Source organism: Gallus gallus, chromosome 3, assembly GCF_016699485.2.
Source record: "Gallus gallus isolate bGalGal1 chromosome 3, bGalGal1.mat.broiler.GRCg7b, whole genome shotgun sequence".
NCBI classification, from domain to species: Eukaryota; Metazoa; Chordata; class Aves; order Galliformes; family Phasianidae; genus Gallus; species Gallus gallus.
Window position 1 is genome coordinate 38088672 of NC_052534.1, and position 26165 is coordinate 38114836.

Consider the following 26165-nt stretch of genomic DNA (forward strand, 5'->3'; position numbering starts at 1 on the left):
GTTTACGAAGCACACAACACGTCTGACTGAGTAAAGTATGCTTTTAATATAATGTCGTATGAGCATGTGGAAAAAATAATGGAGACTGTTCTCCATTCAGAATTCAAGCACAACAAACTGTAATTACATCAACGTTTTAAAAATGTCTTTGTTCTTAAGCATTTTGTTTAAATATTAAGGAAATATAAGCACGTTATGTTAAAGATTGTGCAAATATCCTATGGGTGGCGTAGAAAAGACTGGATTTTCTTTTCCCATAGGCATTGTGTCATAATTCCATGAGGTCACTACTGACTGCCATTGGGGAGGACTGGGCCTGCGGTTCCCCCCCCGCCATGTGTGCAAGGGCCATAAAGGGAAGACACGTCTGGAGCACTGCCATGTGTATGGTGTTTGCAAATGTATCTTAAGCCGTATGCCTCTTTCTTGCTTACTCTAAAGTGAGCGAAACCAGCAGAGCCCTTTGTTTAAGAACAGAGGCTCCTTGGTCCTCAAACATTTCATCTCTTCATGAATTGAAGGGAGGGTAACATTACTGTTTTAATGTTCTCTACTGGCCTGTTTCATGAGGCTGTTATAACAAGACCATCCGTCCACACTGAGCGTATTCTTTTTGAAAACTAAAGGCAATTACTTGGTCATTAAAAGCATTGCATTACAGTGGAGAACGCTTTTCTTGTCAGCATCAGAGAATGGAAATTCTCCAAGGTGAGGGGTTATGTAGTGCAGGCACACTGCTCACGGCTCCATCAGGAATGCTGCCAAAACTGCATGCGACTGAAGAACTATGGGGTGGGTAAGGCTGGAGATTGTCTGCCAAAGCACTGCAGTGGGAATGCCCTGTAGGTACATACTGAACCCACTGAAGAGGTGTGGAGGCTGAAGGAGTCGGCATGCGAGCTGAGGGCTACGCTGATGGTGGGCTGAGGGAAAAGAGTTAATATCAGTCCAGGCAACAGTGTGTGCCTGTGTGGGGAGGGTGAATGCAAGGGGTCATGGCTTCTGGGGAGCTGTCAAGTAAGAAGTTACGAGGCCAGACATTGTCTTCAGAGCCATTGTTGCTCTGGACAGGGCCCAGCTGGTGGGGAATAAAGAACAGAGTGGGGAGCAGAAGCAGCATCGTGCCATAGGAGCTGCTGGCAAAAGGGAGGCAGGAGTGCAAGGCAGTGCCTGGTAGATGGGTGAAGTTGTGGCCTGGTGATGGTGAGCATCCCAGGGGAGCTTCATGCCATATGGCTGCTCGAGCAGTTATGGGCTAATGCGGTGGACACGGATGTCCTCTGGTTTCCGTGCCAGAGGTAAGGTAGGGGGTTACTTTGTAAGGTAGGGGCAGTTACTTGGTCAAATCAACTCTGGCTGCTGAGGAAAAGTTGCCCTGAGTGTGGCCTGGGAGGGTTGCCATTTTCATCTTCCTGTAAATGGATTTTCTTGTAAGTACCCAAAATACCAACCCAGCATTCAGGCTGTGCTGTGAAGCTGACTCCCTCTGGGAAACCTGAATGATGAGGTCAATGTTCTTTTTGCATCTGCCAGGAGTTAACACAAGAGCAAATAGCACTGAAACAGCTTTTATTTTGAAGTGCTCTTTTCCCAAAACCCGTTTTAAATTTTATCTGACAAAAGAGAAGTAGAAGGAAGCGGTGCATTGGCTTGCAAAGGTGCCAGCTGCACTAAGCATTGGATGCAGGCTGGAATTCAACTATTTTATTACCCACAATGTTCACCTAGAAATTTTCTTGAGGGCAAGAACAAACTTAGCAGCTTTCACAGTTAGGATACCAACATCATGGGAAATAACGTGGTGTGGGGTTACTGCTGACAGGATGCAGGCTGGTGACCCAGTAAGCTGCAGGGTTGGTGACCCCATGAGCTGCACTATCAGTAAGCAGCAAAGCAGTGCCCCGGAGTGGTTTTGAGGTGCAGTTAAGGGCTGGAAGTGCTTTCCCTGACATATGGCGTAAATCTGAGACTATACTCAGTGGAGGTTACTCAAGATTTCATCGTTATTCTCCTCTAAGCAAGCCAAATTACAGCTTGGTTAATGACATAGTAATTCAGGATCCCTGGATTCCTTTCCTGGATACTCCCCTGCACATTTCTTTTCTCAAGGTGCTGGTGTTGGTGTTCGCTATGACAAATTGTCATGCTGACTCTGGAGCTGACGTGTTTTGACTGCTGAATGCCATGCCTGGCTGGGAGTCCTTCACCCAGCCTTGGCGCCGTGTCTCCGGGCTCTCCTGTCTGACTTGTGAGACTTCGTTAATCCCTGTGGAGCCCTTGGGAACTCATAGAGAAATGCAACATGTCATTATTAGTACACAAAGAAACATTTTATCCCACATTATTACCAATAGCCTGTTTTATTTTCCACCCCCATTTTGCTTGTGCATCACTCAGTGGAGCAACTGGAAGGCTCTTCTTCCCCCATGCACACCCAGCCCTTGGCAGCGTGTGGCCACTGCTTGGACTCACTGTGCTTCAGGGTCTGTGTAGAGCCCTGTGCACACGTGTACACCCGCAGAAGCGTGCTTGGGGTGAGTTCCAGGCTAGCCATTAGATTTCCCCTGCTGTTACTCTACTGTACCATATTCCTGGTAGATTAGAGCAGAATTATTATTATTATTTTTTTTTTACACGCTCTTCTATAAAAAGTGTGCTGTATTGATTGCAGCAGAGTGAGCTGCTGTGGTTGATATGTGAGCGCTAACCCAGATAGGGATTAGCATTACATCAGACATCAGGCGAGGGAACCTGGCGAGCTGCCAGCCTGTAAAAATGGAAGGCATTTGCGTCACTGTTCCCTTGGTAATGCTTCTTGGAGCCATGTCAGCTGTCCCCCGAGGTTGTTTCCTTAATATGTCAACAGACATTCCTGAATCTTTAATGCTGAATAGCTCTTTTTCCTCTTCCAAAAACACTTACGTGACAGAGTAGCCAGTGTCTCCCGCTGCCTGGTACATTAAAAAATTATCTGTCCCTGTAGACTGGGCTTAATATCTCCTGGGGGAGGGCCACGGAACTTACGGCCGGTTCTGGGGGAAGCAAAAGGCCCATCTGCAGCTCGATGGCTGTTTGTGTGCACTGAGAAAGCGGCAGCCCTGCTCGAAACCATTCCTCTTTTGCCTCCAAAGCATCCCACTGGAGCAAATGGAAGCGTCTGTGTTAGATTACTTGTTGGAATTTGCTAACATTTGGGGTAAACCATCTGACCTTGCTTTAGGAATGCAAGTTAAATACAATAACTTCAGGTTAATGCCTGAAAGCTCCAGGACTGTGTGTGCAGTGACCTCTAGCTTCCGGAAGCCATTTGTTAGTGCCAATTGTGAGAAATGGAGGTTTTCTCCAATGACATTTTCACCTTTCTGCTTCTCCGTGCAGCCAGCTGCTATTTCTGCCTGAGGAATCTACATGCCGGCAACGTACAGTTTACCAAATTTGAACGTGTGCCCTTTCAGCTGAAAGTAAACATCCCCTATCTCAAAGACCTTTTGTTCCTAGGTGACAATTTCAAGTTTGCCTCGCAGTTGCTGTAGCAATTAATCACAGCGGTGTAATTTAAGACTTCGCGAGGAGCAAGAGGAGACGTCATTCTAAGAAATCACTTTGTGAGCAACTCAGTTTTGGTCAAGGGGTGTTACTGAGCGCTCTTGAGAATGTATCACTGTCATTTCACCTACCCCAGCCACGACGGTCAGATCGGAAGCTCTGCAGGTTAAAGCCCCGCTCTGCCAAGGCACTGCAAGCACTGCTGTGTTGCACTCTTTATCCAGGACTTCCATTATTTTTTTTTTTGCTTGAGGAATTTGATCCCAGTGGTGGAATTCGCCTCCTGTGTAACACCCCGCAGAGAGCTGTTTCCTTGGGCTGCAGAAGGCATCAGCACGCCTGAAGCTCCAGCAGCGGGGGCAGGATGGGGTGGGATGGGGTGGGAGCGCGTGGGGTCCCAGCAGAGCCAAGAGGTCTCTGCCTGCAGTTGCATCAGTGCTGAGAGGCAGGAAAGAGGTTTCTGATCGACCCAGTGTAGCAACCCGAATTAGCAGCGCTGGCCTTCAGGCTGTGAGCCGAGCTCTCACGTCCGCCCATGTACGTACATTTGTGAGGGGACCGAGGCTCCTGCCTGAGCCCTGTGCCTGCCTGTGTGTAGGGTTCCACCTGGCAGGGCTCCAGCTGGCAGGGCTGGCTTTGCTCTAGATAGGCCAGGGACTGGTGACTCAGTTCTGCCTTATCTGGGGGAGCGTGGGGCCCTCACCACTGGCTGAGGAGAGAGGGAGACACCCAGCGGAGCAGCCTTGTCCCCCGCAGCCCTGGGGTTCTTGCTGAAGAGCCCCTGAGCCTTGCACGGCAACAGACACGGCTCAGCCCCTTGGTCCAAATGCCAGCTTCCCCGGCCCCTGCTGCTCCTCGGAGCCAGAGCCAGGCATGGCAGGATGCCTGTGCTACACTTGTCCTTGTGCTGCCTCTGCCTACCCCGGGGAGAGAGAGGTGGAAAAAATGTAACAGACGGGGGTAATCCAAAACTGGGACAGGGTCATGTGCTGGAGGCAGGTGGAGAATGTTGGCTTCTAGACCCAGGGGCATTTGGCTGCGTGTTACCTGCCTGGAAAGAGAGAGGAGCGAGCCCCAGCTGAGCAGCTGGGCTTGATGCTGTGAACACAGGTGCTCAAGGCAGGGCTGTTCCCACCTGCAGCTGCTTTTGCCTTTGGGCTGCTGAAAAGGCCGGTGTGGAAGGGAGGCTACAGGGCTATGGCTGCCTTGGTGAGGGAGAGTGTCTGTGTGCAGGAGGGGGAGCCCCACAGCAGGGCCAGTGGTGTGGGGAGGGCAAGGGGAAGGGAGGTGGTTCTTTCTCTGAGCAGCATCCTGCTTCCAGAATCACCCCCTTCCCTCATTTTCTCAGCTGCAGGCCCTAGGTCTCTCACCCAGAGAGGCAGGCCCAGATCTTCCCTCGTAGCCCAGGCTCTTTGCTATTGTCAGCCCCATGGCTCCTCTCTGTCTGCTGCTATCGTGAGCTTCTATATTTAACACAAGATTTCTGTCTGCGGCAGAGGGCATTTTCTGAGGTAAAGTTAAATACATGGCAAAACCTTCAGAAGCGGAGCCTTGAAAACATAATTGCTCTATCCTGATTGCCTGTGTTATTATTCAAATAGATAGCTGAATGAAGGTCAGCTCTTGAATAGGTTTGAATTTTGATGGTGCTGTGAATGAACTGTCTCCTAGTCCCAGAAAGCTGCAAGATGAAGTCTTTTGTACTGCAGAGGGAAGCTTTGAAGAATCCCAGTGATGTCTGAGTCCCTGAAACTTGTGCCACACAAGAGCACAGCTTGCAGTCACTGAGGAATACAGCCGTGGAAGGTGGGTGCTGGGTTGCTCCTGAGCTGTGCTTGTCCCATCAGCTTCCTCTGCTTCCTCCCTGTCCCTGGGGGCAGGTGGACACCTGCTGCCTGTGCTCTCAGAGAAGGCAGGAACCTCACTGCCAACCTCAGCCAACACAGGAATGGGCCTCACAGCACACTACACTACACTACAGAGCCATCTGTGAAGCTCCACCCACGTAACGTGCATTTTTCATGTTCTCTTTCCATATGTGGGTCAGAATAACAGAGAAAGGCTTCAGGAGCTATGCTGACCAGGCTTTAAGACTGGCTGTTGGAAGAGAGCCTTCCTCAGAAGTTGGCACCGATTTGTCAAATCATGTTTTTTCCCCTGATCTAAGCATGCCAGCTCAGCTGGAGCAGCTTTGAACGAGGGTGGTCTGCAACAGCTCGCTGAAAGCGGTCGTTGGAGGACAATATTCCCACCCCTGTTTGTACTGCAGCAATATTTCACTGGATTAGCACTGGATGCAGCTCTGGCAAACTAATGTACATCCATACCAATTTGCGCAACTGTCTGCAGGTACTCCCCTTGGGACTGCACTCCGCAGTGACTTGGTGTTAGTCATTGTTTTCCCATGACTCTGTGCTTTTTAAGCCAAATGCTTGATATTCCAGGCAGGTGACATATGGTGCAACTTTCTGCTGCTGCAAGCAGAGAAAGTCAGATGCAGCCCACGGAAATACTGAGTTAGGAAGGTGTGGCTTTCTGATGGTTCACACAGGTCCTCAGGCTGAAATCTGAAAGACAGAGCTGCCTCAGCTTCACCCATCTCCTTCTCTCGTGGAAAATAAAGTGGCTGCAGAGGGGTAAGTTGCTTACCAGAGCCCCAGCACTGGGCATGTTGCCTTTTGTTTTCAGAGTACAGTTTGAAACAAGTCATCTCCAGTGAATCCGAGGTGAATCCTAAGTTGCGCAGGGGTGACAGGTGCTAGAGTGGTCTAGGAGAGCTATGCCAGGCCTGGGAAGAAGGGTATTGTATGTCCTTTTGTGATGCCAGAGGAATTTAGGAATTGAGCCTGGATTGGGTTTGGATGCTCAGCCAAGCACTCACATTAAAAATGGCTCCTAGGCTACTAGCGTTTGTCCACGCAAAGCAGAAATTCGGTGTCCAGCTGTTTCTCCTAACAGAGGGAAGAAGTCTGGTTCCCTTCAGCCAGTCAGCTCGGTTAGGAGTAAAGTGCAGGGGAAATTCCACAAATGTCACGGAACCTGGATTGAAACGTTGTGTACAGAGACTCATCTGAGATTCCAGATGTTTTGAATTACCTTCGTAAAAAAATAAAGCCAACTTTTAATATTTCATCAACGTTACAAAGATCTGTTTTGTTTGTTTTTAACCAGGAGTCGTGTTTGTCCTGGATGCTTTATTGGTCTGTGCTAGCAGATAGCAACTGTGCTACGATTTCCACTGTCGTGCTCAGAAATCCAGCTTGTCCTCCTGTGCCCTGACTTAAGAAATCTCTTGCTGAATACTTGGGCCAGAAAAAGGAGCAAGTGAATGTTCCCTTGCGTAGCTGCAGAATGTGGGTATAGTGGATGCTTGGAAGACCAAAGGGTAGATAGCCATGCCTGATGGAAACACTAGCTATTTCTGGCTAGTACGTGCCTCATGTGAGAAGTGCTGTATTTTTGGACACCTCTGAGGGCAAGCGAGTACCCTTGCAGGCATGGATGGGAGCAGGAGGCAAGGAGATTTCTGAACTTTAAGAGCTACGAAGGATGTCTATTGAAGATACCTTGATTGGTCAAGGAAGCCTTGTGTCAGGGAGGCGTCATGAGGAGTGCTGTTGTGGCTAGGGAGTGTATCGCAAGCAAGATAATGAGTCTAATTGGTTTCACTGAACAACCACAGTATGTGCCAAGTGTCACATTCATGAAACGAGCTGATCCTCAGTGAAATCTTACAACCAACTTGCCTGCAATAAATATAAGTAGCATGAAGCTATCTGCAAAAGTAGATCAATAGGGATACCGTATGAGTGTAAGTCAGGTAGGACTGAATCAGGGTTGGGCTTCAGGAGAACTCACAGGCTGCTGGCAGCAATGGGTTGAAATGGGTGTGTGCTGTAGGGAGAAAGGCCATAAATCATGGCTGTCCTGGTGTAGCGTGGGTAGAGGATGGCTGCAGTGGAGCACTGTGCCAACAGGCGGTGTGCCTCTGCCACTGCCCTGCATTCTGCGCATCAGCGCTCTGCTGTTGGGAACATGCCAGGAATCAGCCCTACCAGTTACTGCCTGCGTGGACCCCTGCTGGGGTGAATTCAGTTCTCCAGATGGATGCTTCCTTTTCCTTTTTTTTTTTTTTTTTTTTTGTGTGTGTGTGTTATGTGAAAAATTCAAAAGCTGCTGGTAATTGATCATTCTTCTATTTTGGTCCCCGGTGTTACAAGTGCCAATAGAAAAGAGGGTGGCTTCTCCCACAGAATTAGTGTTCTCTTTGTCAATAATGGTAATTCTTACTATGCGTATTCTTCCAATCTTACCTTTCCTTCCTGGGGTTTCCTTCAGTAGTTGTATGTAGCCTAGTCATTTCTCTCTTTAATTCCTGCAGATTCTTCCAGCAAAGTCTGGTGTTCAGATATGTATGCTGGCTTTGGGTGTGCAGTAGGTTTTGGGGTCGTGTTGTGAGTGAACATCAGTCCTCGTGTTAGGATGTGGTGACAGGCAGAGGATCCTCCAGGTAATATCCTTTGCAGGGGGCATCAGATACCACCTGGAGGTTTTTCCCAGAAGGTGCAGAGTAAGGCTCATTTGAGCAAACGTAGAAGTCTGTATCTGAGTATTCATCTTGGTTCCCTTTATAGTCAACAGAGAAAAATAAGCACTTCTGGAGTGTGATTCATCTTAGTCTAAAGGAGATGTATAAAGCGATCGGATGATTCACATCCCAGACATGCCTATTTCTCTTCATTGAATATGAAGGGTGACTGGCTCAGATGCAGATCTCTAAAGCAGGGTGAGACAAATCCCACTCAAAGAATCATGTTTGAAATGTCAGCCCAGGAAAATATGCTGGAACAGTGTCCTCCCAGCTAGGCGGTGAGGAGAGAGTACCTCATATACCTTTTCTGCAGCTTTTCTCTACCCCTGCCGTTATGAGAAGCGTGTGTATTGGAGAATGCATGCCAGAAGGTGCTTTTTTGGTTTTGTTTTTTTTAATCCTCATTTTGCTGACCTCAGGCAGGGAGATGAGGAGATTGCAGCAGGTTTGTAACACGGAGGGGAGAAGAGAAGGTCTGTGGGTCTAACCCACTCAGGAGGTGTGCTGTGGAGGTCGAAGTGTGGCCAGCACTATGTGAAAAGAGGATGTTAATGCCCCGGTATTGCCATGTTGCACATCTCCTGCACCTTCCAGACCGAACCAGGGAGTGTTAAACACCAGCCAGGCTTAGACAGACTCCAAACTTTGTCCAGAATGGCAGAGTGGTTTTAGCTGGGATGGGGAGTTTAAATTCCCCGGATGCTGTATTTTATTTTGTAGGAGTTTCTTCTGCAGCCACCTCGGAATGAACGGTGGTGATGCCGTCCTCTGTGCTGATTTCCCTCTGTCCTTTCTCATGGAGCTGTTAAGCCCTGACAGTGCTGAGTCAGGCGGTTCTTAGCTGCCCCGATAAATCCTCCTGTTGACAGTGGTAACCTATTGCACTAAGCACAACAGGAATAACTAGGCCTGAAGTCAAGTTAGAGCAGGGACAGGCTTTAGAGACATAAACAGACTCCTCTATTTGTTTTTGCCCAGTAACATCCAATGGATACGTGCATTTTGGAGAGTTTTCTCCAAGTGGGAATTTCCATCTGGCCCCAGCATTTTCAAGAGGGCAATCGAGCCAGGGCCCTGCTGCTACTGGATGGGAAACGTGATGGCTCATCAGTTCCTCCTCTTGGACGGGTGCCATCACGGCTGCTCACCAGTGCTGGATGGAGGGCAGCATCCTGCCAAGGTGATCCCTGCACGGGGAAGGGCACACAGAATGGAGGCAGTGTCAGCCCAGATGTGCAGTGTGATGGAAGGGGGTCAGCAATGTTGTAACCAGATGAACCTTGAAGGGAGCGTGATCTCTGTGACACAGTTGCTCTTGTTCCAGAGAGGGGTGAGGGGATGGGATGTTTCCTGCAGTCAAGACATCAAATAACTGAGGGGAAAAAAAAAAAGTGGTGCATGGAAGCAAGACACTCTGAGATGTGCTTTTATGAGTCTTTGTAATATTACACTTCCAAGGCTGCCAGACATCAGTGGCAGATCCCTCATTTGCTTTCAAATATGCTGACTGTCAGAGCTTGATGCCAGGCTCTGTGCTGGCTCAAGTAAGGAATGATGATTTTAGAGGTCTTACACAGTTTAACTCTGTAGTGAGTCTGTTTTAAGTGTGTGCAGGCCTCTGCTGGTGTCTTTTGTCAGTTATTATATGAAGCCAGGATGTTGGAATGGGGCATTTATAAGCAACTGGAAGTAAAATATTTGCATTTCACATTGGGATCTGCTGACCAGCAGCTGAGTACTGTACTGGAGACCTGAAATGTGAAGGGCTTGAGGGGTTAACAGGACTCTGAGCACAAGGCCAGCAGTGTGGTTACACAAAGGGTCAGAGCAGTGGCTCTTGCCTCAGCACCAAGTCCCCAGGAAGCCAAGAGCTGGAATACTGGAAAAACTGGGCCTCTCCCCTCTCTTTCCCAATCAGACCTCTGTAGCAATCGCAGTGAAGGACTGGCATGTGGCTCTGAACTGCTGGCCTAAGCTGCTGCGCCAGTGCCCTGCAGAGGGGCTTCAGTGGTGTCGCAAGGCCTGTACCTCTCCCCTGAATAGCCTGCAACTCTGCTGATCCACATCGCCTATGGGGCATGGAAGCAAGAGCCAAAATTGTGGTGCACATCTTCCATCCTGTGTGTGCCACTAGTGCTACAGGACTTTACTCCTTCTGCCCCACTCAGACAATTCTTCAGGAAAGTGGCCCAAAAACATTTCAGAGTTAGATGCTCCTGACCTGATCTGCAAGGACCTGCTATTGCTTTGCTGACAGTGTTCACCTTTATTTCTTCCCTTCTGACTAGGTAGGCCTGATGCAGATGACAACAATGTCACAGGGACTGGAGTTGTGCAACTAGTAAAGTGCATGTGATTAACACAGCGTGGTATAAGGGAACCCTCAAAGGTTTCCATTAGTCCAGATCAGGGAGTTCCTCATCGCCCCCTCACTCAGAACAAAGTGAGAAACCAGAAATGGAAAAAAAAAACCTCCCACATGTAAAACCAAAATATAAAAAGCAAATCAGATTTGCAAAGTTCAGTCCAGTCCTTGCAAGAAATAAAAAATAAAAAAAAGCAGAAAAAGAACTATATTTATAGTGGTAGACATGTTTTAATATGGTTGTTTTGGTTCTCACAAAAAGGACAAAAAGAAAAAAGGAAAAAAATGGAAATAAAAGAGCACAATTGAGGAAATCTGGGGTGTAGTCTAATGCCAGGGGATTTCAACACAGTAAGCACATGCTTTGTTAACCTTTCCCTCTTTCTCCAGCATTTTCTTGGGACTTTTTCTCATAACAAAACCACGGCATTTCCTGCTGCATTCCCTGAGATAAGAGCATATGGATCTGAGAGAAATGAAGGGGAAGTAAAAGAACTGCAGGTAAATGAAATCACTACCGAAGCCTTGGGAAGAGTGTGTCTGGGGGAGAACATTTCATTACAGAAAATCCATGCTGGTGGAACGTGGCTTTTTTCCCCAGAAATGATTACTTCATGTGATCAAGGCTTGTGCAAATGGGGGCTGACTGAGTATTTACTTAGCTAAACGAACACTGAGATTGCATTTTGGAACATCTTGCTATCCCCTTGGGTAATGTTGACTTGTTCACATTCCCTACCCTTTGGCTATTATCTGCTGTTTTGTGCCTCTTGTTTAATCTAACTGGCTAATGGGTCGGTTTTAGTGTTACCTGACTCAATAACACGGTTAAAAGCCTGCAGAGAACGTCAGCACAAGCAGAGCAGGAATGGGTGGCCAGCAGGACTGAACAGGAGGGACTGCTTACAGAGACAGTCAAGTCCATCAGATAGCAAAGTGCCTGCCTGCCTTCCAACTCTCCTGTAAGGCGTGTTTTATTTGTTTGTTGGGATTAATTTTTAAGCCGCGCCCATAAAATCCCATTGCTTTGGTCAGGAGGCGCTCGGTTGGACCAGGTGCATGTTATTCATATGACTCTGGGTGCGTGACTAAGTGTTTTCAGATGCACTGCCTGATTGGAAGTGCCTCCATTTTTGGACGTTGTACTTGAACCACTTGGAAGGCGTTTCAGACAAACTGTCCCCCAAAATGATTTCTGTAGTATTTAGTAAGATGTGAGCACACACTTTGCTCTTTGTGTTTCCATTGTAAGCTTGCAAAACTGGGTCTCACTGTGTTCCCCATTTCTTTCAGCTGATGTATTTGTCCTCTACTGATGGAAGTCAAGAAAGTTTATCCAGTAACACTTCAAGCATTTGGGAGTGCAAACAAAAAAGTGAACTGCTGTCTTCAAATACCACTACTTTTTTCTTTTGGCAGTTAGCAGGTTTAGAAAAGCCTCTGTGATTCTCAGCTAGAAGTAAAGTTTCATGTGCGTTATATTAAGTCGTTAATTGTGTCGTTCATTTTACAGCCTTTCCCTGAATGGCCCGATGGAAATGAATGGATTTTAATCTAGAGGAGGAAAAAAAAGAAGGAGTTAAATGTTTGAAAGGTTGTTCTTTTTCAGCGCTCGCAGTTCAGAACATAAGTTGCGTGTTTAAAACAAACAAAATGTCTTTCCTGGAATTATGACCTGGCCAATTTGTAGTTTGGTATTCCCTGCCAGGATGTGGTAGCTTGCTATGTGACTGATGGAGGGTTTAAAGGGGCGATTTGCTGTTTTGAAGAAGCAAAGGAAGGCAATGGGTCTGTAGGAGAAGATGAAAGTGAAAAGTGTTCTCACTAGTTTGGCCATTGACATGTATTCAGTCATTCATTAAAGCTTATTCATGAAATTCATTATTCATTAAGGAACTTTTGGGGAGTGGAAAGAGCCAAACAGCAGCAGTCATTATTTACTCTAGCAATTCCATCACGGAGTTGCATCGTGAGGCCGGATTCTTCTCTGCATTCAGCAGTTCAGTTTCACTGACATCATGGAATGGATACCGATTTAGGACTGATCTGTGGCAGAGCAGAATCCAGCCCGTACTGCTTTTCTGAGAGGGTGCCTTGGGCACTTTCTTCGCTGCTTTATTGCTGGCTAGGTTTCAGGATGCTTTAAAATGGATAAAAAATTAAAGAAGTATGACAAATGGATCTTTTCCCAGTGTGATGTTCAACTGTGTCATTCCATTGAGATAGTTAGTAGGGAATGGATGTGAAAAGCATTCACATTAATAATTAGCAGTTCATTTTAAGAGGTTTATATATAGATATATATATATTATTTTTTCCTACAATCCTGCCAGTTTTTAAGCAAACAATTTAAATGTTCAGTCCTCACATAAAAGATTCAGGGTGACAGCAGGGGACAGGGAGAGATCACACCAAAGCTCTTATTATGTTCATGTGATATACAGTGCATAATATCACAGTAGTCAGTAATGGGAAAGAACTAGTAAATCACTGAATTCATGCCTTTGCAAGGAGAACTGCATTAGGTAATGATCATCCTTCATAGCAGCACTGAAATTCTTCTTCCAAACTGTGATTTTCAGCTGAATCTCACTGATGGAGCAGCACACATGCAGCTGGATGAGGGACTTAACATCTATTAGCTGCTGCACAGAATTGCCTGGGGGCTCTCTGCCTAGGGGCAAGTGGAAAGCTTTGGGGATTTCGGGCAGAATTTCTGTAACTCATTTCCAGTGGCATTACTTGTCCTAGAAAAACTACGTGTTATTTTATGATTGAGGTCCTCACTGCAGAGCTCAGAGACAGAATATTCCTTTCTATATTGATGATCAGAAGTCAGCTTTCAAGGCATTCTTTACCTGTGCCCTGATTCAGTAGTGTTGCATCACAGAGAGAGTGGCTCTGGCTAGAAGCAAAGTCATGGCACAGCTGCTCTGCGGGTCTTTGACTTTCCCCATTCCTGATGTGAGTTGAAGGAGCTGGCACTAAGATGTGGAACCAGTCACAGTGCCTTTGAGGTTGAGTGTAGGTACCGCTCCAAAAGTCAACTAAACCACGTGGTATGACAGAGGCATGACCTGAACTTGAGCTGTTGTTGGGTATCTTCATTTGCTTCCTTAAAAATCCTCCTGCCCTGGGACCTTGGGCTCTCCTTGTTGTGCGGGTTGATGATGCAAGTCCCAAGGAAACAGCCATGTGGAAAAACTGCAGCTCACAGTCATGGGACCATGTTCTCTGATGACAGAGTGTGTGGAGTTATTCTAGCTGGCAATCTGACCTATTGAATTTCCAGTTCCTTTTGTGGGAATAACTCAGTGCATGATTTGATCTGAATTACTAGGGCAGGGCAAGCCAGCAAGATTTCAGGCCTCTAATTGGCATTAGAATGTCTTTAGAAATTCAGCCTCTGCCATTTTATCTTCTGATCATCTTTCAGGCTGCACAGCTGCCTCTTGCTGTGACTCCTGCACAAAATCCACAGTCTCCATTGCCACGCTCTTTCCCTGATTAAGTGTTTAGAGCCTACCCTAGCCCCCTCCCCCCCCGGTACACCCCATAGTAAAGCTGGCAGCTTCCTTCTGGGGTGGGCTGTGTGAGATCCAGAAGGGGAACTAGCTCTACTTCAAAGCAGGGAAAGCTCCTTGCTGCTATAGTGCTCCCAGAGGAAGAGGGAAGGAGAGAAGCTCAGCTCCCTGGTTGTCTGTGTCTGGTTCACACTCAGTGTGGATACTGAGTATGGTGACAAAATATTAGCTGGGCATATGTCATAGGCAGCTGTGAAGACTGGAAAAATAAGACTGCCCCGTGCTCCTTGAGAATGCAGAGATACAGAGAAGACATCATGAGTTCCTAGCAGGTTTTTGTCCCAGGCTGCAGAAAATGAAAGAGGAAGCATCAGCAATAGCTCTGTTAGCCATTCTTTAGAGTCACATGGGAAATCTAGCACATTGCCATGGGTCTGGGTAAACAGGAAGCCCAAATCAGCCCATTCAGGCTGCTAGCTGTGCTTGGCGCTGGCTCCTGGATATATCTGGATGTATACCAATGGCAGACTGGAAGAACCCCATGCAGAATCCTAGAAATGTCTCAGAAGCATTTCCAGTCCTCGGAAAAATGACACATACAGAAGGTATCTGCCCCACTGTTGTGTAATCAAGGGAAGCTGGAGAAACAATAGATTGGTATGCTGCCAGACTGCACAGAAAATGGCTGACTCATGTCAGTATGAAATCTTAAGACCTGAAGTAATGAGTGGTAGGCTTGTGAGTGGGAAAAAAAGGGCAATGAGACTGCTGAAAGAGAAGCTGCCCTCACTGCTGGTAAATTACAGGTGTGTCTAAAGCTGCTGCAAAGGCGCAGCTGAAAACAGAGCAGAAGAGGAGCTGGCATAGTCAGGTAGAACAGAGAAGCATAAAACACCACCAAAAGCAAATGCATAAATAAGAAGCAGAGAACATCAGGGGAGAGTTTTGGTGCTGTTAGAAAAATGTGCACGGCATAAGAAAATTTCCGTGGTGATGACATTAATACTGTGCAAAAGGGCAAAAATAAAACTCCGAGCTGCATGCCAAGAGGCAGCAGCAGCACACAGTCAGGAGAATGAATGCTAGGGAGACAGTAGGACATGACTAAATGTGTTAGGCTGCAAAGCCTTCCTTAAAACTATGTCAGAGACGGAAAGGAATCACAACCATGCAAAGCTGAACTAAAGCAATGCGATGTCTCCATGCCATTAGGCAGAGTAAATTGCAAGTCAAATCAGTGTTGCTGGCAGCACCAACTCTTTTGCTTTAAGCTGCACACAGCGGATCCCTCATCACACAGGTGCTCTAAGTCTGAAGCAAACAATTCATGCAGTCAAGGTAAGCAGAACAAATTAAAAATAAAAATATGCCGAGCTAGCAATATTCACTAGCATCCCTGTAATGAAACTATTAAGACACGTATCGGGAGGTGTTTGAAGGGGAGGATGTCTTCCAGGCATACAATTGCCTTCATCTATTTCCATCTTTACAACTTGTGCCTCCAGGAGTAACTACAGCGTTAAAGGAAAAAAATAAATGGAGCAGTAGAGGGGATGGAAAAGTAAGGCATCTGTCCTAATGTCAGGGGCTTCCAGGAGTCACACATCAGTATGGCTGCTGCTCAGAGGCCAGGCAACCTGCCTCATTTCCAAAGACAAAAGGGACTTCAACAAGCTCTATAAGTGTTCGGCTGAGTGGCTGCAAGTGAGGAAGGACTCGGCTTGATGGGAATTAATATCTCTGTGGATATTGACAAGAGTTGTTGGATAAAGAAAGAAACTACCTCTCCACATCCAAGAAAAGAGAAGGGGCGGATGGCTGAGAGCACTGCTGGGATCAGATGTGAGGTGGGAGAGCACCAGCGCTGTCAGCAAGATGTATTAAAAGGACTCAGAGGGATCTCTGTAATGGCTGCTGATGTTCTAGGTTGTGTGGCAGAAGCTGTGATACATCATGATGCCATCTTGCTCTGTCAGTTAGAAAGAGTCAGGGAATAGATCTGAAGCTGAATAAAGCCATAATGGTGTTGGGATTGTTTGCAATACCTTGTAGGAGACATCTGGTGATCTCCCCGGGGCTGGGACAGACCTCAGCAGCCTGGAGCAACGCAACCAATTCCTACTCTCAGATGCACAGAATCCATCCAGAGTGAGTCTACTGGGATTTGTATCTTATCTGACAACATTTCTCCCACAGTTTTCATGTATGGCTCCTGAACGAAGATGCAGCGTGGACAACTGGAATTGTCACAGGATGCAGCTATCATGGGTGTGAAAGAGCAGATAAAGAATTATCTTACCTTTAATAAAGAAGCAGATGTGTAACTCGTTGCTAATGAGATTTGCTACCCCTTAGAAAATACAGGTTCCTCTTTCTAACCTCTGTCTGGGTGTTAGTGTCTCCAGCAGAATGGAGAGAGATACTCAAACAGAGATGCTGCACCTTTCAATAATATCTACAAGTGGAAAATGTCATCAGTATGACAAAAATAGGAAATCACTTAAGCAGAGTGTGGTCACAAACTACTGGTAAACATTTTAGATTGCTTCTGGCAGCACCATATCACCTTCAGTGCAGCCTTTGGTGTGTTCATGCTATGTTTTATGTATCCAAAACCAAGGAAAAGAGTAGGATTGGTAAAGCTGCCACTGCACACAGTCCAAAAATACAGCAGCTGAATGTAAGCTGGACTGAAGCAATACAGAGGCACTGTAAGGCTCTGTTTACTGTAAAGCCAAGTTCACCACTTGAAGGATTTGGAAGAAATCCAGGATTGAATCATGTGGTCACTTCTATTGGAAGACCAGAAAGTGGGGGGAAATGTATTTGCAAGAGTACTGGATCTATTGAGACAGGCTGAATGTGCAAGAAAACATAATACCCAGTTTGCAGGGAATGGGTATTTCTTTGTGAATGGCCCAGCTCTTCTCTGGAGCGTGCAGAAAGCCAGTGAAACTCTGTCTTGACCACATGTGGCAGAAGCTGTCCAACATCCAGTGGTCTCTAGCATAGGACAACTGGCAAAAGGAGCAGTGGAAACACACTGTTCTCCCCACCGTCCATGGGGAGTATAGGAATGCCTCTCCTCGCTCCGAATCTAGCTGTTATGGGCTGCCACTCAGACTGCTGGTGAGTGGAGGAGTTTAGAGCAATGAGGTACTGTGTCAGGCAGAATGTCACATGCTGTGAGAATACAGAGCTGTTTGCTTGTGGTCCATCCTTAGATTTCTACCACAGCATCGCCACCACATGGTAAAGCCAAATCAGCGCTTAACATTCCTGAAATGTTATTAATGCCCTAGAACATGAAGAAAATACATATCTGTGAATGGAGAAATAATCTCACAGAAAGCCCAGCTCAGTCTACTTACATTTTCCGATGTCTTGAGCACTGGCATCATTAATGTGACTAGCAGCGATGAAGGGAATCACAGGCAAACAGAAGAAGCGAGTGAAAGACAAAGCCTCCTCTGATGAAATAAAGACCTCCCAGAACCACCTCCACTCTGCATTGAACCATTTCCTCTGGACATATCATGCTCTGCAATGCAAACTCTTTTCCTGAATAGATAAATTCTTGCTCATGTAATATATGATTTGCAAACACATATTTCCATGAAATCTCAAATACCTTATAACCTGCTGTGAATAAGAGACGCAAAGACAGCAGTGAATTATGCACTCTGCTGAGTTGATGAACAGGGCAAAAATCAAAGCAGAAGAAAAAGAGCAGTTACTGTGGGAACACACTGCTGGAAAAATAAAGCAAAAGACTGTTGTCAATGCTATCATAGATGCAAATGACACACTGGGTCCAGAACCAAGCCCCTTCCAAATGTAGGTGGGACAGTGCATCCCAGGACAGTGCATCCTTGAGCATGAGAGGACAACTCCTTCAGATAGAGGTAAATATCTTTGCTCCCAAAAGAAGTGAAAGAAAAAAAGCGGTATGTTATCTACATTGTGAGACAGATTCTAAGCATGCATAGGCCCCCAGCTTGCATCTCTTGGGATAATAGCAGACATTCCTGGATCCTCGATGTCACTGCACTCATGGCAGGAAGCTGCTTCCTACAGGAGCTCTGCAGGGGCTCACACTCAAGGAAACGTGGGCTGGAAAGTGCAATGTCTTTTCCCCTACTACAGCTTTTGATAATGCAGGAATGGTCTTCACCTACCAGCTGCACCGGGAATCAAAATGCTTGCCGATAAGTAAATAAAGAAAGAAAAATAAAAGAAGACAAAATTCACTCCCTCCTCCACAACTATTAGATGCAGAACAAAAGCAGCCACCAGCAGGTTTGTTAGTTAAGTGATTTTGTACTGACAATGATGCCAGCTGGCTTTCAAGCAAAGCCTGAGCTCCACACTTACAAATCCTATCTTTGTATTTCCTAAGTCAAAGTCTTACACGATCTCACCTAAGTTTTTAGACACGAAATGTGAACTCTAAACAATTCTGGTCCTATTTTTGCTATGAACAGCTACGGTGCATCATGAATAGTAACTAACTTCCACAAGGGCTCATGGCATCAAAATGGCAAGTGCTGCTTTCACATCGTGGTCTCCTTCCACCATCTGCTGGATTCTCAGTGTTTTTGCAGGAGTTAGCATTCAGAGAATTTATTTATTTGCATTTTAAGGGCATGATTACTTATTTTAATCTTCTCCCTTTCCCTCATCTCCCTCGTTTCTCAGGTCTACGTTGCTACTTCTGAGGTCCCGAATGAACGGCAGTGAATAAATATTGCCGAGTCTTAATGGAAAGTCATGTCTTACCCAAGGTATTGCAAGATACAAGGGTTTGTTTGTTCTTGTTGTTGTTCTTTGTTGGGTTTTTGTGAGAGAAAGGAAGAGTTTAATCTGCTGTCGCAAATATAAGAAGAAGTCATACACTCATATTTTTCTTTCTAATGTAAAAGAGCATTTTGCAGACAAAAGTAAGTTGTGTCCTATCTCTAAATGACTCTTTCCTATTTCTATTACTCCATGGTGGCATGAACAGGATTTTGGCTTTACACAGAATGACCAGGAAATGGGAAATGCTGAATTCCCCTTTTATACACATCTGCATGTGCACACATCCCAACTCTATTTTTAGGTTTGTTTGCAGCGTATTTTAGCCTGCCTTACAGTCCAGAGTATGGAAGTGGTTGGCGTTCATGCATTCAGTGTCAAAAGCTACGCAGCAACACTGGTACAGCTTTGGTACAGGAGGAGACCTATCAGAAAGGATTGGAAAGAACGTGGATTTCAGCCTCGTAGATATGCTGTGTTTAAAGTAGGCTCTTACTATTATAGCTCGCCTGAGGAGTTACATGCAGAGCTAACCAAAAGTCGGGCGTTTTCTCTGTGGCTTTTGTTTTCCTCCTGTTTTTCTAAGGACAAGTCTGCACTGGGATCTGTAAAAAGCATTTTTTTAAAGCACAGCTGGTAGAGAACTGTCAGAGATCTCTAGGGTGGGTTTACAAATGTAACTCCAACGTGACTGTGCATTATAAAATTGGTTTCCCACAAAAAAAGATTGTGAGATCCCCAAAGAAACAGCCTTGCTCAGAATTTATTTCTGTAGTAATTTGAATGGAAACCAGAAGAGAACTGGGCTAAGTTTAAACGCTTCTGGAAAATGCCATCTCCACTTTCTTTTTTTTTTCTCTCTCTTTTTTTTTTTATTATTATTTTGAGAAAGCAGGGTTTGTTTCTTTACAAGATAGTGCTGTAACTCTACAGAGGGAAATTCCAAGAGCTATTTGACATCGGATTAAAAAAACCCCAAAAAACAAAAAACCAATTAGACGTCTTGGCAGGAGGTATACAAGGAATAAAACATCTGAAGATTAAAATCTCCAGTACGGATGGTTATTTTGGATGCCTCCATTTTTGGGCAGCTGGTGGAAGACAGTCATACTTTCACAAAATGATTCAGCTTCTGGATGCGGGGTCCCATTACAACATTTCTACAGTCTGCATGCCGAGGAGTAGTCATTTTGGTTTTCAAATTGTACAGCTATTGTGGTATGTTTTTCCTGAGTGTAAAAAATGGTAACAAGTGCCCCAGCAGTGTGCTTGGAGGCTTCCCATGTTGCTGTCTATAAACTCTAATGGAGGACCTCACAGGTATGTCGGAAGCCGCTAGCACTGCTTTTACAAGACTGAGATGTAAGGAGTGAAGCAATGCTGTGGCAATATGACAAATGACTCTTTTTTTATTATTCCTGTATATAGGGCAGGAAAAGGACCAAAATTAGACCTGCAAAGCCAAGTTCAAAACTACAGCAAACCCCCCTGTCTTTATAATGAGATTGTAAAGGAGATGCGTTGCTAAAAATGAGCTGATCGTGGGGTTTGCCCTTTGATCCCACTGTCTTTAAAGTAGGTTGCAAAAACTGTAGAGATTGTAACCTCTCGGAAAAGCTTTTACAGCATCTACCAAGAGCCCTTCTCTGACTTTGAAGATAACCTGCAATCAATTAAGAAAGCCCTAAATGATGTTGGAGTGAGTCAGGAATTTTGCAGAATAACTGGCAAGCTTCCACTTGGAGAGAATCACTGGGAAGATGAGAAAGCTGGGAGGATTAGCCGCCCCCATTAAAGACAACAGCATTAGGAGCTGTTTTCCAAACACCAGTGCTTCTTGCCTAATGCCTTCAAAGCTGCTGTTCTCAGCTAAATTGATGAGTTGCCTTGTCTTTATTTTTAGTATAGGAAATTCAGAATAAACTTGGAAGAACTTCTCAGAAGTCTCACGTACGGCTCAAAATGTTAAAAGTACATCTTGATACAGCTGACTTTTGCTTTTTTCCTTGGGAAGTTAGTTAAGCCAGTCTAAAGTGCTATGGAAGACGAGGAAGAATATTTTAAACCTGTTTTCCCTTGCTTTACAGTGATGTAAAAGACTGCCGGAGGTGGAAGGCAGCAGTAGTCTGGGTCTTTCAAGACCAAACTTCCCACTGAGGAAATAATTTTGCTTTCAACCAGTGCCTGACCAATTTCTTCACTGATCTGGAAATCAAAGATAACTTTGATGTATGTGGAAAGCTATCTCTGTGCTTCCAGGAGTGATAACAGCTCACCAGTGTAAAGCTACTCACCTATGCTGCATTTTCTTAAGCCAAGGCATCAAAAAACACTTCATACTCATCATTTGGAAAATACACTAAGTTCTAGACCTTCATATTTGCAAACAGCCTAAAAGTTGTAAGCAAAGTGAAAGCTCCCTCCCTGTGCCCTCTCTTTTTTCTTTCCTTCCATCCTCTCCAAAATAAAATGGCATTTTGCTCTGTTCTCACTGAAATAAGCAAGAACTGGATTGGACCCTGAGGTTTGGTAATATCTGGGATTTTTTTAATCTGCCTTCCTGTGGCAAGGCTCTACTCCCAGTAATGTCACCAGGCATTAAGAAAGACTAACAACTCCTGGAGTTGCAGCTAGTAGGTATTCACGTAGGAGGCACAAAGTAATTTCCTCGCCATCACAGATCCTCTTATCCAGTTCATTATCAGTAGAGCCCACTATACACTAAAATCGAGTACAGCAAAACACTCAGATGTGTGCTTAGAATAATGTAATGTTTGCATGATCTGCTGGATGGAGACCTGTAGGTAAAGGCTGTTATGGAGAAACAACGTGATGCCATATAGATATTTTCTCAATTGACACATTTCCTCCGGATCTATCCATGCTTTCCAGGCTGAAGCCTGAAGAAGCGTGGACTGTGCACATTCTAACAGCCCTTTTACTTCCCTGCTGAGCCAAGAGTAAAACCCATTTTAGCTTTACCATCTGGCTCTGAGTCCTGGCAAAGGGGAGAGGTTAAAAATGAATGGCGTAGCCTACAGCTGAATGGAAAGCCCTAAAAATCTTTTGAAAGAAAAGAAAACAAGCAGGTTCAACAAATGGTAAAGCAGGCTGTGACTGGGAAGCTTTCTAATTCCAGTCTGTACAGCAAATGATCTTCAGCTACATGAAGCAGATAAAAAATGACTACAGATTTCAGCAGTGCCCTGTTGAGCAGGTTAGCAAAATAAAGACAGATGGCAAAGGATTATATCTAATTCTTTCTCCTAATTCATCTTTTCCAGACCATTCCACTGCACTCAGTATAACCAGAGATTTACCAGCTTAACTCCCCCTCTCCGGCTCATAGTGACAACCCACATAGCACAGATTTGTGAAAATCAGAGTTCACGGTGTCTTGAAGGCAATGGGGGAGGCATGATCCAGAATACAGTCTGTGTTGCTTCTCTGCCCCTCCTTATTTCTTTTACATCTTCCTGTGTTCGAATACGTCTTGAAAACCGCAGATCTGCTCTCTCCTGTAGGTGGCTCTTTTGATTTTCTTTGTATTTATCACTCTTCTCTTTAACTCTCTTAATTTCTCCAATTAGAAATACAGGAAATGGCAGGTACCGTTGGTTTTATACCTTTCTTTTTCCATTCCTTTCTTTTTTTTCCTGCAGTCGCATGCTTTTCACCAGAAAGAAAAGTGGAAGGCACATGTCAGTGCCAACAGCACCATCTTCTGTCTGCAGAGGTTATGCAGCCTTCACTCACGCTTCCCTGAGTCCTCCAGAGATGGGGCCGGTTGAGACTCCTGGATCTACTGCTGGATGTTGAGCTCTTCGTGAGTTTGAGTGTCTGAACAAGTCTGATTGTATGCGGGGAAGTGTGGGTGTATGAAAGGCTACAAAAGCTTCAGCTCTTGTACCACTTATCCCTGGAGCAACCTTTTCATCTGCCTTTTATTATTCTCCTCACAAAAACTCAGTTGCAAAACTTACCCTACATTTTTTTTTCCCTGTGGCTGAATATATTGCCAGTTTATAATTTTTATTATTATTGCTTCTTGCAATTAGTGTTATCCTTCTTCTCTACGCATATTACTGCACTGACTGTCCTTAGGGGAGCAGCAGGCAATCATTTTTGCCTTAGGAAATTTGCAGCCCAAATGGATGAGAAGATAAGCACAGTCAGGGGACCACCTTACTGGTTCACATAGATAGCGTAGGATTAATGTCAGTGTTAAAACAAAGCCGTGTTTGTGGAATGAGAGAGAAAAACAAGGCGGTGTTTAGCATGAAGAAAAACATGAAGCATGAAAGTACTTGCTTGAAAGTCCAGTGCATGGACAATTAGGACTGGTAGCGTTGGGTAGGTCAGTGTGAAAGCCAATGTCTTGGCATTAGATAAGAGGATGGGAAAGTATAAAGTCAAAGATTATTTTGGATGTAACTAGAAGAAAGGGATGCCACAACTGGCTGAGCAAACTTTAGTGAGAGTAAATCTTGCTGACTGCAGGAAACCTGGTCAGTGAGGGTCTGAAGTGGAACTGGAGCAGACAAACTCCATACTCACTGTAAGTGGGAAGTAAGTTTAGATATGAAGGGGAGGAGGGAGAGAAGGCAGTAGCTGAGGAGACAGGCTGAATCTCCTTTTAAAGGACGAAAGATTAAAATATACTTGCATCACAACCCAAAAGAGCTAGAAGAAAGGTTTAAAAGCAGTGTAGAGGAGGAAATGAAACAGGATTGAGAGGATTAGGAAATAAAAGCACAGCCAGCTTGTAGAAATGATCTGACCACCTACTTGGCTAGACATTATTTATTTTCTCTTCCAGTTGGACCACTTCTTCCTCTATCCCTCTTAGCCAAGGGTTCAAGGATTAAAGAACAAACTCTACATGAGGTGGCTTTCTTCTTTGCCTCTCTCATCCCTTGTAACTCTTTTTCCTATCCCCTAGCTTTCGCTAGTGCTTTCGCTTCTACCCAACTTGTTCAGCTTCATCTAAACTTAGAAGATATGTACACAGGTCCCACTCACGAAGAGCTCCAAGCATGGCATCCACCCAGCAGGAAGCTGTGTCCTCTGCATCCCCTGCAGCCTCTCTGTCCACAGAAACCAACGTGGCTTCCCAGACAGAGCTCCCAGGGAACATGCAGCCACTCAGGTGTAGGGTTGCAGAGAGTGCCTGAACTCTGGAACTCAATGGACAAGCAAATGTGGATGAAGGTCCATCCAGGTTGGAGGGGTCACTTATGGTCACTTTCGTCAAGAAAAACAGAAAGGCAGTTGTTAGAGAAACACAGAATATATCAATCTGAAAGAGGATCACCAGGATCACTGAGTCCAACTGCCAGCTCCAAACAGAAACACCCAAAACTCAAACCCTATGTCTGAGAGAATTGCTCAAATGCTCCTTGAACTCTAGCAGCCTGGGGCCATGGCCACTTCCCTGGGGACCACTCCTGCTGCAGTTGTTAACATACTGTTAATACTAAGCATAAATTTTGCTATTTATGTACCAACTAGCTCATTACATATTAATGAATGCCTTCTGGGTGTATTCAGTGCTAGTCAGACAGGGATAATCTTTCTTCCCATGACCCCTACTGTTCCTTTCTTTTTCTTGACTTCATATCTACCTTCCTGATTTTTTTTCCCTTTAGCTTTCTGCATCACGTTCACATACTCCCTAGTCTAACCTCTCATGAGCTGAATTCCTCATCCACTTGTCTGATCTGACAATCTGCAGTAGTGCAGTTCAAATGTAAATGCTGTGTTTCAGTTGATAAGATTTTGCACCCGTTGTGATAAAAATAAAGGCAAGGTGGAATTCAGACAATAATGGAGAAAAACAAAGCACCTGATATGTTATTGTTTTGATTGTACACACCTTTAAAGCTTAATTTGGCTAGGTCCTGCATGTGCCTGGAACTTTTGGGGACTTATTCAAGCCTGTTTAAAAGAAGTGCCAACAATACATCTTGACTGCATGCTTTAGGTAACAAATGGAAGAATTACTAAAGACATCAGAGTGACTGGATAAGCAAACAAAACATGCTATAGCATAGAAGAGTTCTCAGCTGGTAGCATTCTGTTCAGTTATTTCATACATCCTGTCATTCCTCTTCTGCAAAGTGTTTTTGTGTGAGTGAAACAAGGTACAGTGTTTTACTTCACATTTAATTGTATCACTTTGAATTGTTTTCTTGATCTTTTTCTTGAGTAGTTATTTTATTTGGAACGACATACACGGCAAAGTGTTAAACCTAAAAGGAAACCTTATTAACAAGCAGGATTAAAAGTTGTTCCTTTTCCCACACAGGTAGACTTGTTGTGTTCTGCCATGGTCATGTGGACAGGTCTCAGCAACTAGAGAATGCCTGTTTTATAAATGATCGTTTGAAGCTGGCAGCCCATGGCTTCAACAGCTATGCTCTCTGTTGGATAAAAAACTGGCTGGAGGACCAAGCCCAGAGAGCAGGGGTGGATGGAGTTAAATCCAGCAGGCAACCTGTCACGAGTGGTGTTCCACAAGGGTCCGTCTTGGGGCCTGTCCTGTTTAAGATCGTTGCTGATGATCTCAACAAGGGGATTAAGTGAACCCTCAGTAAGTTTGCAGGTTACACTAAGTTGGGGGGAAGTGTTGATGTGCCTGAGGGTAGGAAGGCCTGACAGGCTGGATTGCTGGGTTGAGGCCAGTGGGACGAAGTTCAACATGCCCAAGTGCTGGGTCCTGCACTTTGGCCACAACAACCTCCATGCATCACTACAGGCTTGGGGCAGAGTGGCTGGAAGGTTGCATGGAGGAAAGAGATCCTGGGTTGTTAGTTGACAGCTGGCTAAACATGAGCCAGCAGTGTGCCCAGGTGGCCAAGAAGGCCCATTGCATCCTGGCTTGTATCAGAAATGGTGCAGCCAGCAGGAGCAGGGAGGTGACCGTCCCCCTGGACTCAGCTCAGGTAGGGCCACACCTCAGGTACTGTGGGCTCCTCACTACAAGAAAGACATTGAGGCCCTGGAGTGTGTCCAGAGAAGGGCAATGAAACTGGTGAGCGGTCTGGAACAGAAGTCAATGGGAAGCGGCTGAGGGAACTGGGATCATTCAGTCTGGAGAAGAGGAGGCTCAGGGGAGACCTTATCACTCTCTACAGCTCCCTGGAAGGAGGTTGTGGTGAGGTGGAGTTGGCCTCTTCGGTGAGGTAACTGCAATAGGACGAGAAGTAATGGGCTCAAGTAGCACCAGATGAGGTTTAGGTTGAACATTAGGAATCATTTCTTCTCAGCAGTGAGGCATTTGCACAGGCTGCCGAGGGAGGTGGCAGAGTCAGCGTCCCCGGAGATGTTCACGAAAGGTGGA

The 26165-nt window shown here is 45.5% G+C and overlaps 1 long non-coding RNA gene across 1 annotated transcript; it reads left to right on the plus strand.

The window, feature by feature from the left end:
• Positions 1-5989: 5989 nt before the first annotated feature.
• Positions 5990-25409, plus strand: LOC101748561. The gene is made up of 6 exons (XR_006938929.1): positions 5990-6182; positions 10893-11003; positions 11796-15364; positions 18725-18810; positions 22486-22649; positions 23766-25409. It is a non-coding gene; the product is annotated as an uncharacterized LOC101748561 (long non-coding RNA).
• Positions 25410-26165: the final 756 nt, after the last annotated feature.